Source organism: Protopterus annectens, chromosome 16.part0 (assembly GCF_019279795.1).
Source record: "Protopterus annectens isolate FY-2018-M chromosome 16.part0, PAN1.0, whole genome shotgun sequence".
NCBI classification, from domain to species: Eukaryota; Metazoa; Chordata; order Ceratodontiformes; family Protopteridae; genus Protopterus; species Protopterus annectens.
Genome location: NC_056750.1, coordinates 17,838,430 through 17,853,360, shown reverse-complemented (window position 1 = coordinate 17,853,360; position 14,931 = coordinate 17,838,430). Strand labels below are relative to the sequence as shown.

Here is a 14,931-nt window from a genome sequence, read left to right as displayed (position 1 = left end):
GCACACCTCATCACTAAGGGCTTTTCATCCAGAAAAAAAGAGGTCATTGTCCTACTGTACTCATCCTTCATTAGACCCATTATAGAGTATAATGCCCCATTTGGTATGTACCTCACAAGACATCTGCAACAGCTGGAAAGGCCACAGAAATATCTCACTAAAAGAATCACCAGGCCTAAAGCAGATGCCATATGCTGACCGTCTAAAAAAAACTGCAGTTATACTCTGTGGCATATCGTCTACTCAGAGGAGATCTCTGCTTAACATACAAGGCCATGTCAAACCCTGAGCTGTTGGACATGCTCCACTTAAAGAAATCCCAATCCCTCAGAGCCACACGCTCCAGGGATCAAAACCTTATCACAATGAACAAAACATGCTGGAGGGATAGGTTCCTGACCCAGAGACTCCCCATACTCTGGAATAGACTGCCCATACATGTCAAGCAGAGCGCCTCATTGGCCCTCTTCAAAAGGAACCTTGATGACTGGATGGGAGATAGGAAATTCACTCCGGGGATCATGTCAGTCGCCCTGCTAGACAGGAGCCCAGAGAAGTAAATATTGTGGGAAGAAATTTCCAGGGAATTGTTATGGTAGGCTTGCATAGGCCTTAGGGCCGATAGCCTAGTACCACCAACCTATGAACGTATGAAGAAGTGCTTTATTAATAGAATAATTCCAGTAAAATCCAAATAAAATGTAGATAAGCGCTTTCGTTCCAAAAATTATATGTAGTTACAAGGAACTTCAATAAGTGATGCTTGCTTAGAAGAAGTATAGAGGTCGTTAATGAAAAAGTTAGAGAAATGGGCCAAGAACTGAGCCTTGGGGTACACCAGTTGTAACGGTGAGATAAGGAGAGAAAGTATGTTGCCATCTAACCATTTGCTGCCCGTCAGACAGGTAGCTTTTAAACCACTGAAGTGTAGGAGGGGATAGGCTGAGATGGAGCAGTTGTTGAAGGAGTTTTCTATGTGAAATGGTATCAAAGGCTTTGAAAAGATCCAAAAACATGGAAGAGATGTTTACCAGAGTCCCTTTTCCTGTTTATATTATCTAACAAGGATAATAGTGCAGTAGTTGTACTATGACCAGAGCGGAATCCATGTTCAGTACTGGTCAAGAGCTGTTCTGAAAGGAGATGGTGAAGAACTTGAATGTGGATACATTCTTCTAGGATTTTTGAGAGTGGGAGAGAATTGCAATGGGAAGAAAGAGACTTTTGTAGAATTTCCTTCCTTATGCAGTGGGATGACATATGATCTTTTCCAAATAGCTGGGACATAAGATCCCTATATTTGTCTATTGATTAAGAAAGCTACTGGGAAAGATATGGTTTCTGCTGCTTTCCTGAGGTATTCAGATGGGAGGTTGTCAGCAGCTGTAGAGTAGGGTTTAAGTAGCGGTTTTTATAGTAGGTATTTTTTACAAGTTGTAAGGTGAAGTTGTTAGCATTTGTGTTTAAGGATTGTTTGGATTCGTGTTTTTCAGAGGTTAATGTGGTAATGGACGGGGCAGTTGGTAATATGGGTTTGTGTAGGGGGGAGGATGATGTGCTGTTGGTGAGGGCAGCAGTGCTCTCTCTAAAGTATTTATTAAATGTAGTTGCTGTTTAGCGGAGGAGGCAGATTTGAGAGGGATGCGGATCTTTTTTTGAACTAGGATTGAGTAGTGTGTGAATAAAGGACCAGAATTTTTTTTGATTATTTTTATGAGTAAGTTGTAGTTGTTCATAGTATTGTTTCTTCATCATCATAAATCCCCATTTTCTACATGGGGGTTGGGGTGTTGTTAACTGTTACTATGTCTCTCTGTTCAATGCCACACTCTTGCCTTCTTTGACACTCTTGTCTGATTGTTGCAGACCTTCTCTCATACAATCCATATGCCGCATTGCTGGATGCCCTCATTTTCTCTTGCCATCTTCCTTTCTGCCCTAAATCATCTTCACTAGATTGTCTTCTGCTTTTCTGACCGTGTGCCTGAACCACCATCATTTATCTTTGACCTTTTCTGCAGCTGGAGCTACTTTGGCTTTTGCTGCTATCTCCTCATTTCTTCATCTGTCCCACACTGTGCATCCTACCAAGTGTCTCAGGCACTTCATTTCCATCACCTGTAGCTTCCTCATCTGCTCTGCCTTTACTGCCCAGGTTTCTGTACCATACAGTAGTACTGGTCACACCACTGTTTTGTACACCGTACTTTTCAGCTTCTTTGGCATTCTTCTGTCGCACACTAAACCGGACACTCTGTGCCAGTTGACTGCAGCCCCTCTGATTCTAGCATTGACTTTCTCCTTCAGACTTCCCATCTCCTAAACCACCCGGACACTGTGCCAGTTGACTGCAGCCCCTCTGATTCTAGCATTGACTTTCTCCTTCAGACTTCCCATCTCCTAAACCACCCGAACACTGTGCCAGTTGACTGCAGCCCCTCTGATTCTAGCATTGACTTTCTCCTTCAGACTTCCCATCTCCTAACCCCCCCCCCCAGGTAATTGAAGCTGTTAACCTGTTCCACTGTTGTCCCTTCTATCTCAGTTCTCAGCTTCTTTTGATTTCCTGTGTTTGCTGCCATTGCCACTGTCTTATCTGTACTCAGTTTCATCCCATGATCCTTCAGTTTTGCATTCCATTCCCCTGCTCAGAGTCTGCCTGTAATGCCACATCATATTCATACTGCAACTTTGTTCATCTGTCCCCTCCGACCTGTTTGCTAATGTAATCCATCACCAGTATGAACATCAGTAGGCTCAGAGCTGAAACCTGATGCATACCCACTCCAACTGGGAACCCCTCTGTGAGACAGAACACTGTTCGTACTTGAGTCATTGGGTCCTTGTACACAGCCTGCCCTAATTCTGCCAATGTTTCTGGAACTTTGAACCACTGCAGGACTGCCCATATCAGCTTTTTTGGGACCTTGTCATATGCTTTCTGCAAGTCTAGGAATGCCCTGGTATTGTTTCTTATCTTTGTGTATATATTTTTTTAGCCTTATTACAAAGTTCCATGAATCTCTGAAAAGTTTTTAATTTAGGCACTCCTACAAGCCTCGTTTCTGCATAATGTTTTTGGTGGATAGCCATTGGTGCATGTTATAAAGTGTTAAGGAGAAATCATTTAACAATTGAGCAAAACTGTTTGTGGGAAGTGGTTTTTGATCAAACTTTGAAGATTAAACTTGTCAGCCTTGTCCAAAGTGCTTTATAGGTAGGAAGACATGCTGTCAGTTTTAGGGTTATTGATACTGTGCGTGCAGCATCTAGGGGCTGTTGTGACGGGATTGATAATTGGTAAATATTTTTGACTTGACCATACAGCCACTGCTGGTCAAAGCAGAGCTCTGCTGTGCACCTTTAGGAAAGGGTTTTCTGGTTGGACCACCTTCACAAGACGTATTCAGAAAGTTGAATGAGTAGGAAAAAGTATTTGAATCAGTGATGTAGCTGATCTACATTCCAGTTCCTAAACGTAAAAGAAATTTCCCCCCACCAAACAGTAGCCATATTACTGTTGCTAATAAAAAGGAAAACAGCCAAAAGGTAAAAAAGGTTTCAGTAAAAGTGGTGGGTAGACTAAGAAGGAGCTTTGGGTGGGGGGGTTCAACTTCTGACTAACTGAGAGCAGTATTGTATATTATACATTTTCTCTCTCCCATCACCTAAAATCCTATGTCAGTCTTTAACATCCCCAGTCATTCTTACTCAACTTAAAATTGGAGTGACTTTAATTACCCATCCATGAACTGGGTAAATTAAACGTGTTCTAACTCACTTGCCCAAAGGTTCCTGGACTTCATTAACTCCAATGCCATGTACCAGTTGGTTGACACATCCATAAAGGGGCTCAAACATCCTGGATCTGGAGGTTATCAGCATGGGGGACCACTGCAGCACCCCCATTGTTCAGCAACTAGACTAAAAACTTCTCCAAGACCAATTACAGCCTCTTACATAACAGCATAAATAGCTTCATAGCCCTCCCCCCACTTATGGAACAGATACCTGTGCTGACTTGTACACCATTGCTTTATACGAGCACCTGTACAATTGTATTGACTCTGCTGTACCTGATAGAACCAAAGCAAGATCTTCAAGGAAAAGCAAACCTGCCTGGTGGACAGCTGCCATTTATAGGCTATACAATAGGAGAAAGAAACTGCTGTCTAAGTAGGAATGAATGGTCTCTAAACTGGAAACACACTCCCTCCTCAACTTAAGCAGGTAAACTCCTAAATGAAGTCCTCCAAAGCTAACCACAAATCCAAATTAGTTTTCCTAACTAAGGATAAACAAAAGACGTTCTTTTGTACATCTGTAACCTCAAAGGTAAGGCCCAGGTTTGCACTGAACTTTTAGTTACTGCTACTACATGTACAGAACCTGTGGATATAGCAAACCTGCTGGCTGACAGATTCAGTGAAAACTTCAATCCCCTGTACCCACCACATATACCCCAAAGCATCCCTAACACCTGTCCACCACCTAGTATCTCTGGGGAGCAGGTCTTAAATGCCCATTCCAAGGCCGAAAACACAGCCTCTGTGTGACCAACATCCTTGGCTGAAAAACAGGAATTAGCATCACCATTGGGCATGGTTTTTAATCACAGCCTAAGCACTGGCTTCATCCCAGCCGAATGGAAAACAGCTACAGTCATCTCTTTGCACAAAGGGGGTGCATCCATGAACCCCGGGATCTATAGACCCATTAGCCTGACCAGCCTGATCTGCAAGGCCATGAAAGAAATCATCAAGGACCTTGTTAACAAAGATATAGGAAATCTCTAAATGCCCGACACCACCCAGTTTAGCTTTGTCAAAGGGAGATAATGTCGGTTAAACTTGGTGGACATCTTCGACATAGTCACCAAAGCCCTAGACAAGGGCAGATCTGTGCATACAGCCCACCTAGACTTAGCCAAGGCCTTTGACACAATCCTCCACTCAGGCATCATTGATGAACTCACCCAGTTGGGTATCAACCCATGTATTGTCAGGTGGGTTGTAAACTGGTTCACTGATAGAACTCATAATGGTCAAAATAGAGAATTCCACTTCATCCAGCAGACCCAGTGGTGTTCCACAGAGATCAGTTTGGGAATCTACTTCTCCAAAGTACAGGCTAAAACTAAAGGACTGTGGCTGACAAAGTTTGCTGATGACTGCAAACTGGGAGCAATCATTGAAACCCCTAGCGACGTCAACATCCTACAAGAATGTCTTGCGCAGGCTAATGACTGGTGCCAATGTCATGGTCTTAAACTTAATGGAAAAAAAGTGCATTATCATCCCCTTCAGCAAGGGTGATGTTCCTACAAAGTACCACATCAATAGCAATACCCTAAGCACATAACCAATGATGAAAGATCTGGGCACACAGGTCGACAGCAACCTTAACTTCGATCACGTCTCCACAGTGGTAAGAAGGGCATTATGTATTGCTCATCTCATAAGTAAGGACATTGCCTCCAGAAAAAGAGGTTATAACCCCCCCTGTACTCTCCCTCATCAGGCCAATAAGTACAACGCTCCCTTTGGTACGTTCCTTTCCAAACGCCTGCAGTAGTTGGAGAGACCGTAAAGGTTCCTTACAAAGAACATTTCTGGGTCTTCAAGATCTGTCTTATGCAGACAGACTGAAGTCATTGTCACTTTACTCTGTGTTGTACAGACTGCTCAGAGGCGACCTGTGCCTTGCATATAGACCCAGGACTGACCATTTTTAATGGAAGTGCTGCACATTCGCAAGTTAAATGGCACATGGGTCATTCTCTCAAATGACTTTAACCTGGTGTGTGACATCAACAAAACTTGCTGGAGAGACAGATTTGTCTCTAAGGTTGCCCCACCTCTGGAACAAGATTCCTATTTATGTTAAACAAAGCCCCTCACTGGCCCTATTTAAGCTTAATTTGGATGATTGGATGGCTAACTGGAAATTCACCCTGGGGGTTCCACCTGTGTCCCCTGTTGGACAGGGGCAGTAGATGCTGATTTTAGTGTCTGCTTAAACCAGACACCCTTGGGAACACTGGTTGAACTTGGGTAGGCTTGTAAGGGCCTTGGGGCCATTAGCCTAGTAACCTACTATGATCCTATGGAGTCTTGCTGATGTTAATTTCTGAAAATTGGCTGAGTGTCTCATTGGACAGATTGGTTCTGCAAGTGGTCACTTGAGGCTGCAGATTGCAGTTTCTGTCAATCCAAAATATACACCAGCTCTCAAAGACTAAAGACCTCTGTTGGGGCCCTTTTGATACAAGATGTGCTTCAGCAAATGCATGTTAGGAATGCCCTAGTATTATTTATTTCTGTATTTGCATTTTACCTTTATTACGAAGTTCCCTGTATGCTGAAGTTTTTGATTTAGCCACTCGCCTCCAAACTTCGTCTCTGATGCACACAATGTATTTTTGTGAGGGTGGATAGCCGGGGGATGCATATGATAATTTATTAAGGAGAGAGCTTTTTAACATTTGAACAAAACTCTGAGTGTGGAGAAGACAAAGGCTTTTGTACAGGGCTGTTTCTAGTCTCAAGAAAAAGATTGGCCATTGGGGTCATTCTAAATCAATCAAAGCTGAAGAAGTTTCTGAGGGTTCAATAATTCATAATGTTGATTTATCAATTCCCTTTCACCATCTCATCCCTTAGGCAGTCTGGGTGCTGATAGATTTAATGGATGCCTTCTTTACAGATTTCTGTTCACAAACATCACAGTGGCTTTCTCAGAGTGGGTACAGGGGGTTCCCATTTCCATTTTAATTACTTCCAATTTGATTTGGCTGCTTCAGGAGTTTTTAACACATGCCAGTGCAAGACAGATGGCGTTTACATATATGCTAGTACCAGGAAGACTCCCCAGTTCAGGCGTAGTCCAAGGAGGTGCTGCAGAGGGAATTCATTTTTGCTCTAAAGTCCTTACAAAAACTAGGCCTACCTCCCAGTTTTTCGAAATTCAGCCCTAGCCCAGGCAGATCGGTTGTTTTTGTACAAAGCCTACTAGATACTTCCAGCCAGAAATCCTGTTTGTCATAAGACTGTGAAAGGCAACCATTACTACACAAGAATTTGTGAGGGTTCTAGGGTACATAGCTTTGGACTTCACAATAATTTGTGAGGGTTCTAGGGTACATAGCTTTGACTCTTCTCATGATTTCCTTAGTAAGGTCACACACAAGGAGTTTTCAGTGGTATCTAAGCAGTACTTGGCACCAACACATGCAGTCATCTGAGTGTACCATTTCAATGCCCCTGCATAATACAGAATTTGGAATGGGGGAGTCTAAGTTTAGAAGAGTCAGGGTGTTCCCTTCAAACAGGCACCCCCATATCACGTCCTAACTACAGGTGCATTGGATACAGTCTTTTGTGGAGGGGTGCTTATGCTGCAGACCTCAGATTCAAGGCTCTAGAGACCAGAAATAGTGAAAGACCTGTGTCAGTGCAAAATAAATGATGGCAGTCATCTTGGTTCATGTGGCTACCAAGCCATTTCTAGAAGCCAAACAGGCAGCAGTTATGTGGTACATAAAAATGGGGTTGTTCACTATATACTTTGCAAGCTTAGGCTATAAGCCATAACATGACCACATGGGCCTCTTAAATCTCGTCTTAACAGAACTTGCTACATGATCAGTTCAGCAAGATCTCTGCGTTTCTTTGAGTGGATGTTAATAGGGACAATTTTCCGGATTTTACTCCCAGGTGACTTGTACCAAAAGACCTCCTTGCTTTTCAAAAACAGTTGAAAAAAATCTGCTCCAGAGCACCACAGAAACATGTTTGGACAGTGGACACCTTCTGGTTCAGTTTGTCAAGTGTGTTTCTGTGTGCTTTTTATCTTTTTTTCAGGATGATGTAGATGCTAATAGAGGAAAGGCAAAAAATGATGCTAATAGCATATTTCTGGTTGAGGCAGCATAACTTTTCTTCCTTTTTGGAAGTGGTGAGTGAAGAAATATTTTGTCTGCCCCAGCATTTAAACCTCTTGACCCAGCTCTAGGGAACCATGATACAGCCAAACCTGTTGAAAGCATGGTGGATATGGCCTTTCTACCCTTTAGGAACCATTTTAAAGAGAACATGCTAAAGATCATGATGGAAGATAGTAAGTAAAATGCTAGAAAATTCTACTTGGCTAATTAGAAGATTTCTCCCTTTATTGACAAAGAAAGAACCAAGACCCCAGAATAGTGGACGTGTCTGTTGTGCTATACTGTTTGAGATGTTTGACAGAGGCCTAACTTCTGTCTTACTAAAGGTACCATTATTAGCCATTTCAACCTGCCTTACTATTGGGACCATTCTATCTTTACTGCCTCCAGTTAAACGGTTCCTGAGGAGAATCTTGCATATGAAGTCCCCCTTGAAAGAAATAATGTCGTGGAACCTGAACTTTGTGTTAGAAAAGTAAACTCAACCTTCCTTTGAACCTCCTACTAATGCCTCCCTTACATTCCCAAGGTAGAGAACATCCATACAAATTATCAGTTTAGTCAGGATATGTGAACTTCAAGCCTTAATGTGTAAAGTCCAAAAGCAGGTTGAGACTGCATATTACACCCTTGTTTATGCTTAAAGTGGTAACATAATCACCAATGAACCAAGTTGTTCAGTTGTCTGTGTTCTTTTTTCCCCTGTCTTTTGGGGATGATAGTTTTACACTCCTTTGATATCCATAGACAATTGAGATACTACTTGCATATGACTAAGGAATTTAGGAAAACAGAGCAACTGATCATCATTCCCACTATGTAAGTGGTATTATGGCTTATCTGCCAAGGTAACCCAGTATTGGCCAGCTTTCATAAGATCAGACTCCCCTCCTCCTATCTTCTGTGATAAGGTGATTGGCTGAGTATGCCCTGAGAGGGAAGCCTTCATCTGTCATTCAAAGAAGAAAGTCCTCTGACTTTTTCACAGGATCCATCGGTGATGTTTTCCATCTTACTGCTCAGATAAGCCCCATTTGGAGACCCTCTTCCTTATTTTATTATATTATTTTTTTCTATTTTATGTTAATTAACATTAAATGTAAAACTTGTATCTACATAAATATGTATGTATAAAAATATATATGTATATGGGTCTACTTCTTTTGACCTAACTTTCATTTGCCCGACACTCATTTTCCCGACCCCATTTGACTGAAAGTTCATTTGCCCGACACTTCATTTGCCCGACACTTCATTTGACCGACAAGTATTATTAGCAAGAAAATGGAATATGCCCCCTTCCCCACTGCAGTGCGACCCTGGAGTTAGAATATATAGGTAGGGGGGCATGGTGGGCACAGCCCCCCACAATGGGGGGTGTGGGGGGTGAAGCCCCCCACTTCATTTCATATGATATTGTTAACTTTTGATGTAATATTCATTACTAAAAGAAAAGTAAGTGGGGGGCTTCACCCCCCACACCCCCCATTGTGGGGGGCTGTGCCCCCCATGCCCCCTACCTATATATTCTAACTCCAGGGTCGCACTGCAGTGGGGAAGGGGGCATATTCCATTTTCTTGCTAATAATACTTGTCGGTCAAATGAAGTGTCGGGCAAATGAACTTTCAGTCATTTGGTCTCGGGCAAATGGGTGTCGGGCAAATGGGAGTGAGGTCAAAAGAAGTAGACCCATGTATATATATATATATGTGTGTGTGCGTATATATATATATATATATATATATATATATATATATATATATATATACACACACACACACACACACACACACACACACACACACACACACACACACACACACACAGAGTTTAATATTTTCTTTCTTTCTGTGTTTGCAGTAATTCTTTTGGGAATGTCAAATTGTAGCAGTGTTTATCTGGTTTCTGTCTTTGACAAATGCTTGTTTTTACCGTGTCTCTGGAAACTTTGAGTATTTCATTAAAAAAAAGTGTAATGCATGTCTGTGCTGTTAAACACTAGAGGTTGTTCAGTGATGTCAAAACAGAGAATTAACTGTGCTTGTCTTTACAGTTACTCTTCTAGATTTTCATTGTTTTATAAGAAAATGCAGAACTTGGATTTTTTAGTATGTTTACATTGTTTGCTATATGTAAGACACTGGTCTGTGTATTTTTAACATCAGGTTGATATTTTCCGTGAATAAAGTTATTTAAATGCATTTTTAATCTCTCTGATAAGACAATATAGTTTATGTTGCTTTTAAACGTTATCTTATGGCAGTTTAACGTGAAAGTGTGTGGATTTAATTTTTAACACCAGTGTGGTATGTTGGTTGCTTTGGTGTTTGGACTTTTTGTGTAATAGAAATTCTTTAACTTCTGCCAGTTAAAAAATTATGACATTTCAAACTTTTTTTTTTGTCTGATAATAGCACAGTACTGTCAGTTTATTATTATGGCTGGTGTTCTTTTTCTTTCCTGACTTAATGAGTCATAACTCTAGTACTCCCCATTAAATCTGGTTGCTCCCTAAACAAACAAAAAAACAAAACAAAAAAAAACACAGTATAAAAATATGGCTCCGCTTATGGTTAGTGATTTTGTTGTGGCCACTTCTTGTCCCGCAGACCATTTACCTTTTGTTGCGCCTCCCTGTAGTGTAGCTTTGTTGTTCACCATGGAATGGGGGTTAGACACATCCTCCAGGACTGTTTCAGTACTTGGCACATGTATGGGAGAACCAAACCCTTTAGGTGCAGGAATAGTCTGGAGTAAGAGACTCCTTGCCAGATGCAGTACTCTGTCCCCAGATGTTTTAAGTAGTAGTCAAGTTCACAAGAAAAAAAAACGGAAGCCTCATCATACAGGTGATGGTGTGATTGTAGTTGTGTATAAGGCTGATATGGTTTCCTTGGCCAACAGTGGTGTGCAGACAGCTAATTCTGGTGGTTGTGTTACCATACGTGGCTCTAGTGGTACTTTGGCTAGAGACCGTTCTGCTGTTTCAGAAAATGATGAGGAATCTGATAAGGACAATGGGGACTTTCCTAGCTGATGCTCAGTCCAGTCACTCTGATTCTTCAGAAAGTGAACCTGAGCTTAAGTCCAAATAGATGTTCACTTTTCCTTAGAGGATTGCTGCATTTAGTGATGTTTTTGATTTGGAGCAGTCAGGAACTACCTCCGAGGTAGGCAGGGTATATGACCTTATAGAGGATGAGATACCCAATTCTGTGGCTACATCCCCCCATACGATCCTTGGAAGATATTTATAAAGCTGCCTGCAGGGCACAAGTATCTACTCCAGTAATCCCTAAAAAGGCTTTGGGGATAGGGTCTCCTCGGATATGACCGGTCTAGTGCTGACTCACCTGCCTCCACAGATAGAAGTGAGTGGCTTAAATCTAGTGCAACACCCCTGATAAAGATGAAAAATGGTTAGATCTTCAGGGCAAAAGAATATCCCATTTTACTAATCTAGCCTTTAGAATGTTAAATTATCAAGTCTGTACCTGGAAATTTATTTTATAGTGTGTATACAATTTGGGTGATTTTGCTGCATCATTACCAGCAGAGCAAAAGTCTTGTATGAATGAAATTATTTCTACTTTGAGAAGTGTGCTTGAATGTGCAGGTGCAGTCTCAAGAAATGCTGCTTTTTTTGTTGTTAAGACTGTTTGCTTGGTTATGTAATCAGAACTCTTATGATTTAAAAGCTGAAAGTTTGAATGCACCTTTACGTTCTGAATTAGTGTGTGTGCCCTCTGTTACATAGATTCTCAAACAGTGGAATGATAGAAGCAAACTAATACATGGGGTATTTAAGATGTTTCATGTACTCAAGTTCTCCCCAAACAAGGTATGTTCCTTCAAGGAGCAAAATAAACAAAAACCCCAAACAAACAAAAGTCAGGAATCCAAAAGGAAGTGACAGAAGGATAATCCTTTGAAACCAAATAGTCGAGGTTCTTCTCCACAAAAGGATCAACCCCCTGCCGTGCCAAGTCACAGACCACACCTACCTCTTCCCCATACCATAGTAATGTTCAGAAGAAACGTAGCCTCTACTTTACATGTTATAAATGGTATTCATCTTTGGACAGATATGGTCATAAGTGACCTACTTAGGCAGCTCTTTCATTTATATTGACAGCTGTTTCATTCAATCATCATGTTTCTGCTATAGTAAGGTAATTCTTTGAAATGTCTGGTTAATTTCCAAGGGAATATCCTCAAAATACCAAAGTAATAATCATACCACTGTACTCTTTCCATATCAGCCAAATCATCAAATACAGTGTCATTTTGACAAAGTGCATCGCTCAACTGGAAGGACGCTAACGATTTCTAACTAAGAAAATTGAAATCTTCAAATCCTTCAGCTGTCCAGATTCATTAACACAACTTCCCTTTTACTCAAGTGTCCTACTGGCTGCTCCAAGATTCACCTGTGTCTTGCATCTAGCCAGCATGGATCCGGTTTCAAGCATGTCTGTGGACGCCTTGCAGATGTCCGCTTCAGATTTTCCAGGACAACCATAATTAATTATTACCATAGGGTCTAGGGGTGTTCCTCAGATTTTGGTTTAGGAGGACGTACGTATTACCATTATAGAGTGTCTTACAGGGTCTGGGCATTTTAAGCTTTACAAGGCTGATGTCCCTTTAGAGAAACAACAAAGAACTAAACATGTTTCTCTTGTTCCTAAGGACTCTTGAGTGACTGGCAGAATTTCACTCAAGGTTTGTTTAATTCCCTTATGGCTTTGAAGCCTCCAAAAGGTGTTTCTGTCCCAGCACCCTCTTGGTCTTCTACTCCTCTTAAGAGGCCTAGGGAGAAAGATTCCTCCTCCTCCTCTGAGGAGAAAGATTCGGATGAGGAACCCCTTGCCTGTTCTTCCCAGGTCACTTTTCCTTTAGATGATTCTGAGGAAGTGGAGTTCACTAGTCCTGACCCTCCTTTTTGACAATATTTCCTTTGGGGACACAGTTTCCAAAATGATGGAATTTTTCAAATGGGATTGTGCCCAGGTGTCCGAGGTTCAGAAGAGGTAATCTGAAGTTGTAAATCTTCATTCATTCCTTACTGATAGGACTTTGGTTCCGTCCTTGGAACCGACACGGCCGGTAACAAGCTCGGCCAAAAACTGTCAGCTAAGTCCTACCCACAATTCCCCTCACATAGTCTCTTCAGTTCTCGTTTTCCGTGTTCCTAGTCAGACATGCCAAGCCTTTCTCTCAAGCTAAGTGTAGCTTTTTTTTGCGTTTTTTTTTTTTTTTTTTTTTTTTTTTTTTTGTAGTTTTCTCAACTATTTAGCTTCCCTTAGTCAGTTTTTTCTTCTAAGGTTATGTCTTGTTCCTACACCCTATATTTCCTGACTAAACCGTACACACTACCTTGGTAGTTCTTTCGTACCATCGTTCGTACTACTCCTCCTTCCTTTACCTTTTGGTATTTCTTAGTACCATTGCTGGTACCCCTTCCTAGCTATTTGTTAACAAAAAAAAAAAAAAAAGAAATAGCTGTCCCCCCCTTACCATAACTTCTTGCTGTTGTTTGCTAGTTAGAGTTTTTGTTGTTGGATTGTAGTACTAGTGTGCTGTTTTGTCGTTATGACTGATAAGGCTAAGCTTGGGTTCAAGCAGTGTGATAAGTGCCGGGCGTAAGATGCCCAACTCACTGTCACACCTGGTGTGTTTATTATTTGGGCGTTAACCACATTAATGTATCTTGAGATATTTGTTCTAGCTTCAGCAACCGTACATTGGCTTGAACATAAGAACAAGCTTATTCTGAAGGGTATGCCGAAAACACCCTTCTCGGAGGCTCTTTCTGGGACGGAGGCCTCACCACCTCCTAAGCATTAGTATGTGAAAAAACATAGAGAAACGAGAAATGGAATCACTCTCTTCCAACATCTCCGTCCTACTCGGAACCGAGACGACACCAGGCTTCTCCAGCACCATCAGCGGGAACAGCTTCGGCACCAGGGTCCCTGTCTTCCCCCTCATCGCCGACCTTTATTATTACACAGGCTCCTACCACCGTACCAGCATCGGCACCATCCCCGGCCACAGTACTGATGTCTTACACGGCTCCACCTATAATGACACCTGCGGTTCCGAAGATTGAGCACCTTACCAGAACCAGGTATTCTCCTTCTTATGACCCCTTTTTGGGACAACAATTCAGTCCATTTATTGAGAGATCAGAGTCTTCATCTGCAGCTTCCTTCAGATCCACCAGGAGTCTTTTGGAACAAGATTTAGCAAGGTTTGTGGGCCAGCTTTTGGCAGCTAGAGAATTACCGACCCCAACTAGGTCTTCCCTCCCTCTTGGAGTGTAAGCTCTCATGGCATATTTACCTGTCTATCCTCCTCCGACCTCCTCCCACGTCTCTGAGACTTTGGTACCGATGTCCATCCCGGTGCATTCTGCCTCGGCTCCAACAGCGGAGACTTCCCTGTCGGCACCGATAACTCTTGGTGCCACGGCTGTCTTGGAACTGGTGGACCCATGGAGCAGTGATTGTGCTGTCAGCACCGTGACACCTAGTTCGGCACTGATTTTTTTTCTGTGGCACCATCTACAGTCACGGCTGTCCTGGCAGCTACTGGTCCTCTCGGAGCTCCTCACCTGGAGGTGGGCTCCTCAGGGTGGGGTGTGACCCCGGTTCCAAGGTTGTTGTTCCGGGACCCCATCCCTCCTCGGGCGGGCCTGCTTTCCAGGTGATTGAGAGGGTCCTCACTTCAACAGGCTCGCAGTTGGCACCATTGGCATCGGAACAAGAACCCCCCCCCTCTAGCATGCAGCTGTCCCAACCTCCTACTCTGGGATATCGAGCACGGGAGCCGCAAGACCTTCCCTTGAAGGGAACCCTTTCCCTGGAGTCCTCCTCAGAAGACCCCACTGGGGAGCCACCCCGGAAGAAACTTTGCAAGAGGAAGTATCTTGATTCCCCTGAGGAATCCATCACCAAAGACACCGATTACGATGAGGGAG

At 42.5% G+C, this 14,931-nt stretch overlaps 1 protein-coding gene across 1 annotated transcript in view; it reads left to right on the top strand.

Annotated features, from left to right (window-relative positions):
• The window catches only part of GTF3C5 (general transcription factor IIIC subunit 5), a 761,534-nt gene that overhangs the window by 615,342 nt on the left and 131,261 nt on the right, over positions 1–14,931 (top strand). The window lies entirely within an intron of this gene.